This window comes from Fistularia commersonii, chromosome 20, assembly GCF_037954325.1.
Source record: "Fistularia commersonii isolate RoL2024-O1a breed Wild chromosome 20, RoL_Fcom_v1.0, whole genome shotgun sequence".
NCBI lineage: Eukaryota > Metazoa > Chordata > Actinopteri > Syngnathiformes > Fistulariidae > Fistularia > Fistularia commersonii.
This window is the reverse complement of record NC_141303.1, coordinates 1,055,001-1,060,856: the sequence shown is the minus strand read 5'-3', so window position 1 is coordinate 1,060,856 and position 5,856 is coordinate 1,055,001.

Here is a 5,856-nt window from a genome sequence, read left to right as displayed (position 1 = left end):
CGTGGGAGTCTCGCTGTTTTTCCTTCGTCTAGTAGGTTCTTTGTACGGCTGTATAAAACTCCAGTGTGTGCCGGGTTAAGTTTTAACCAGATAGTTGCCTGTGTGAATAAAAATATTCACACACACCCCTGGAAACAAATTCTTTGCCTCTTATCGGAGTCAGTGTCGTAGCACTCGAATACTTAACTCCGACTGGATTCAGATTCCCGATTGAGTCGTGACATTGCAACCGAATCACCGTAATGACCAGAATTTAACCAACAAGCGCGAAAATGAATGAAAACACAAAGCATTTTCCGTGTTTGCGCTCGTTCGGAGAAGCGACGCCTGAGCTCGTCGCCGGCTGGTGAACCAGGATTGAACCTGCAAAATCAAGAAACCCCGGTCTCAAAACGGAGGGAACCGTAACGATTAAGATATCAATACCATTATTACGAGTCCCGGCGGTGTGTGTTCCACCAAACATGCAGTCGCAAACAACATGACCTGAAGAGCATTATTGATTTTGTCTGCCGGTTTGAAAACGACTTGTGTTTCCATTTGTTTCTAGTGACAACCCAGGTGCGGCGCGCACGTCGTGGCCGTGTTTGGCTTCTATTCCAAAGCTCCTGTTCGGGGTGGCGGTCGTGTTCACAGTGAAAACCAGCACAAAGACAGAACTGTGTGTGTGTATGTGTGTGTCTGTGTGTGAGTGTGTGTGTGTGAGGTCAACAGGGGCACGTGGCTGTGATAAATACAACTGCTGTGTCAGGAAGTGAAAGGTCAGCATTTGCCAGCGCGGTGGAGCCGGTGAGACCTTCCAGCCTTTTTATTGCATTGCAGGACGTCACTCACGCTCGGGAGCCAATGGCGCGGCCCGGATCCGTCCGTCGACACGGACGCGCGGGGGCGTGCACGTCTGAATTACCGCGGTTACTGAACAGGCAAATTAAAATACTTTATGAGGAGGCCCTTCTCATATGATGTAACAGCAGCGGGACGCTGGCACTGAATCTATTTATAGGTTTGTTTTGTTTTTTTCCACGGCAAACTACCACCATGATTCAACCTTTAAAAGAAAACAACTCCACATGTACAATGTTTATTATTGACATTCGTGAAGCTGCAAGCAGTTCCTGATTTGGTTGATGAGAGCAAATAGCGTTTTGAAGACAGCAGAAGTCAAATAATTATAGGTTAAGTCTTCTGAAAAGGAGTACACACAGGTAATGAAACGCAGAGTATAAAGCTATGAGGTGTGTTTACTTTCAATCCGTGGCTGCGAGAAGATAAAACTTAGCGCTAAGACTTCACATAAACGTCTTATTTACAGCAAGCGCCGAGATAGCTCGTGCACTTTAGCCGTCCCAGGGCAATAACCGCATCTTTCTTTTGACAACTCTACTCAAAAGCACGTGTTTGAGTCTGTGAGTTCAATTTTTACTTCTATTTCACAGACATCTGCGTTTCAAAACGCCAAAGTCTTGACTCCAGATGGCTGCGGGGTGGAAGTGGGGGAGGTAACGTCCATAACCTCATGACCGTCTGAGGGAGGATTCATCAGGTACCGGTAATCCTGCGATGGATCCGTCTTACTTGACTAGCCATCTTTAATCGCTCGTCAATCCTCATCGATCATTTCCCCAATACAGATCATGTCTTCAAAATAGTTTTTATCATCTCACATGGCAACACACTGTCACTACACACTGTCCCTTTTTTAAATGATATACATGGTGTAATTCATCGCCTTGTTAAACTATTCTAAAGTTATTATTGCAAGTTTTTCAGAAAAGACAACAATCTGAGACAAAAATATCTCCTCATCTTTTTTGTCGACAAAGTACTTTAATTTGCAATATTGCAATTATTCTGTTCTATTCAATTATATACCGACACCTTTATCCAGATGTTGTCATTCAAGATTCAAAGTGTTTATTCACATATATACAGTATGGAAATGTGTTTCCTTTACAATGAAATTCTTATTTTGCAGTCTACAGTGAAGCCAGATGTTTGCAAAAACAATAAATAATTAGCATAGTATTGTAATGAGACATAAACAGTGCAAAAAAAATGTAAACCACATTTCGGGGATGTGCAATGCAATGCAAAGTGGTTTACATTGCTCGGCGACATTTGCACCTTGTATGGCTGCGCGGTGTGTGATTGAGGTCCAGTCGTGGTGAACCTTCACGTCAGATCGAGGCGGGACCAAAAACCGGGTCTAAATCCCTGGGATGTGCGAGCAAATCCGGCCGTGAAAGCTGGCTCTCATGATGTTTTTCACGGAGGGGGAAACTATCACATGTTGCCCGTTATTGTCCCATTTTTGCCACATTAATGACATTCAAATGAAACCTCCTGGTTGAGGATATTTCTGGATTCTCTCATCTGCTCAACGGTCATGTGACTCACACATACTTGTGTAACGAACAATGTCAAAGAGGTTTTGTTCTCTGGAAACCAGGAGTGTACAAAGGTTGTGGCTTACAGCCGCAAGAGTTTTTAATTGATTCTTCAGAATGGTTCGCAAACCATTTATTTTTCATATTTTTTTTTTTCTCCGCTGTATACTTCAGTCTAATACAAAGAGCGTTAGCTTTCAGACTTTTAGCATTGTATTCTGACCGGTGGACCTCGGGGTCAGTGACGGGTCAGCGAGCAACCTATAGCGCCCTCCTTGGTTCAGGGGTCAAAGTTCACGTTAAGCGTCACAACACATTGTGGTGTCGTTATTGACCAATAATACATTGTGTCGTATTGTTCCCGTCGTGCTGTAAATACAAAAAACAAAGACAAAACAAAAGCGGAGAGAACAAGCAGGAATGGAGCCATTATTGTGCTTGTCCTGCTGATACTGTGAGCAGAGAACCTCCCCAAAACATTTGAAAAACCCCCAACACCAATGTAAAAACACATTTATATCTGTTTAAAATTCAAATGCTGTTCTGTTGGAACACTCACATATATTGCTTTCAATCATTTCGATGCTTTGTTTAACTTCTGGTAATTATTCGGTGGTTCCTACACCAGACTTTGGTCTCCATTTCTGTAAACAAAAGCAAAGTAGAGTGCAGCGGTGGCTTTTTCAAGGTCAGAGTATATAATCCATTCATTTCTTATATGTGAAATAACTTGTCTGGATGGCAGCTTAAAAGCCTGTGAATCTTGAACCAACATTTTCATCCAACATCATTCAACATTCAACATCAGGTGCAACTCCCATTCACAGTAAATGGAATCTGTGGCCTCCAATTAAAATCATGTTGTTTTTGGGTCGTTCTCCCCTCAAATTTAAAAGAAGCCCGAATTACCAATAATCAATAAGTGACCATTCGGGTCCTAGAGAGGGAAAAGAATGGCTTCTCTCTAGCGCTAACCGTCGACCGGGCTGAGAGACGTAGAATGAGGCTGCCTCCCTGTGGTAACGTCAGCCAACACACAGCACTCACTTTAAGGCTAAAGAGGAAGCAGCACACACACATTTATATGTATTTAAACTCTGATTTCTATATATTTGTTTCACCCGACCCTATCAAGAGCGTTTGAATTGGAATATATTCCCCGCGTATTGCCTGGCCTCCTAATTCAGTCACATCAAACAAACTTGAGAGGAAAACAGTTGCTTCCATCTGGTGACAGTTAGAACTTTAGGTTTGCGTTTTGTAGGCGGTGTAACCACAAGGGTCCGACCCGGGGTTCGACCGCATTGAGCTTCACACACGCGGCTGATGGAAACTGATTTCAGCTCCGTGGTCGCGACGCCCGGCTGTCGTCCAGAGCAGACCGCGGCCTTCCACGTGATAGTGAGACGTTGTTTCTAGATGTGAGCGGCCAGCAGGTGCATGCAGAAAGTGCTCATTATCACCTTTAACGGAATAAAGGTTGTTTCCTGTACGTGGGGATGGTTTGACATTCACGCGCAGTGCGTGCCGTAGGAGGTCCCTCAGGGGGGTAGACCTTCCTCCACCTTCAGAAAGTGACATGGAAAAACAAAGCTAAGAGACACGCCATCGCTGATCTGACCCTCAAATGAATTCCCTCAATCTGAAAAAATTAAAAAGTCTGATCATTTTTCTAATTTCCTGTATATTTTCTTGAAGTTTAAAATAAAAATTCAATTAAAATTTTTAGATATATTTTTTGGAATCTTACATAAGACTTGTCTTCTGCTGATTCCAGGTGAATGATTTGGCCTAGTTTATTGAAATCCTTTTTTTTTTTTTGCGCTGATATACCCATTATTCTTCAGACGTTTTCTAATGAATTGATCATTTTTTTAATTTGATTTCTGCTTGATTAAATAGTCATTTTGCACCTCTTTTGGCAGGAAAAGTGTCCGTAAAATGAGACAAGCGAGGTCTACTTGTTGTCCTAATCACCTGATTTGGCCGGCGCCCCTGGACACTCACCGTAAGATACTATATATGGATAATCCGTCTGAATGGGTCTTTGTCTGATTCGGGATCTGTATTATCTTTGGTGGTCACTGCCAAATTGACCGGTCAGGGTTGTTGCTTCACATCAAGCGGGTTCAAGCCCCTGGTCTTTCAGCGGTTTTGTTTCAGTTTCCGCCGCGCGTGTGTTGAAACAGTCGAGTCCAGTTTCGAGTGTAATCCCAAACCGAGGCCATTCGCATCACCGAATGACACGGATTTAGGAAAGACGTTCTCATTAGCAAAAAGCTGGAGGTCAAAACGACGAGGCGTCTCGCTATAAGGACCACAGGTGGTTTTAAGGAGAAAGTTTGTCAGGAGCGAATAAATCTACATTTTGATTTGAAGAAATCCCGTAGGAATTCAAAGCTAATTTTGCCGGTGTCAGGGACCGGCCACTGCGAGACTAATATTCATCACCTATGCAGCAGTTACTTTTTGTCGGAATTGACTATTCTATTAATTATTCTACAGTTTATTGGAAAATCCATGCATTTCCTTCATTAAGAGAGTGGTGGACAAGAGTTATAAGTGAACAGCATATTGGTTTATAGAAAGATCTATACAAGTGTTTTTTATGAGGTCATTCAATATGCATTTGAAAGTGTAGCTTTATGAATGTCTGTATGATCCATAGTGTCTATAGATTGCATTTTTTTTTCAAGGTGAATGGTGGAGCGTGTCATGTTTTCCCAACACACGTATTTAAAACACATGATTTCCATTTTAAGTCTTTGATATGGCGAGTGTTGTTTTCTTTCGATCGTAATCTATTCAGTCATCGCGTAGTTTTAAGCACCTCTGACGGATTAAGGTGCGACGTATTGGAGAAGATTAACCAAGTGTGTTCATTTCTGTCTCTAAACCTGGGCATTTGTACACATGCAATTTATTTTCATGGGGGCAAGGGTGGATAGGAAAATGTAAAATATACATCAGGCTGTTTAAAATTTGGATTTAAAGGGTTTGAGGCCCGCGAGGCCGTTGTAGCGAAACCCAAACGTCAGGAGCCGGAGTGTTCTGACACCTGAAACCATATCAAATCCAAAAAGCAAAACAACATGTTGCTGTATTCGTAATTATCGCTCGCTGATGTTTAACTTGAACCGAGGCCACACGGATGTCGACGGGACACTGAGCAGGTCGGAGGGAAAATCAACTTTGGATTGAATTCGTTCAGTTATAATCTAGACTGTTTCTCCTGCGGTCGGGGTCACGGGGGTCGGGAACCGGTCGCCGTTCTATCAAAAGGCCGCGTATGGAAACACTACTCACGCACTTATTTCCATGATACAGTAACATAAAAACAATGCACGTCAAGCCAACGTAGGGTCTCCTACTGCATGTTTTTTGGATGGTACCGGAGCCTGGAGAACCCGGAGAACCCCAGAAGCCGGGAGGACTCGACACAGAAAGGCCCCACGTGGGAATCCGAGCA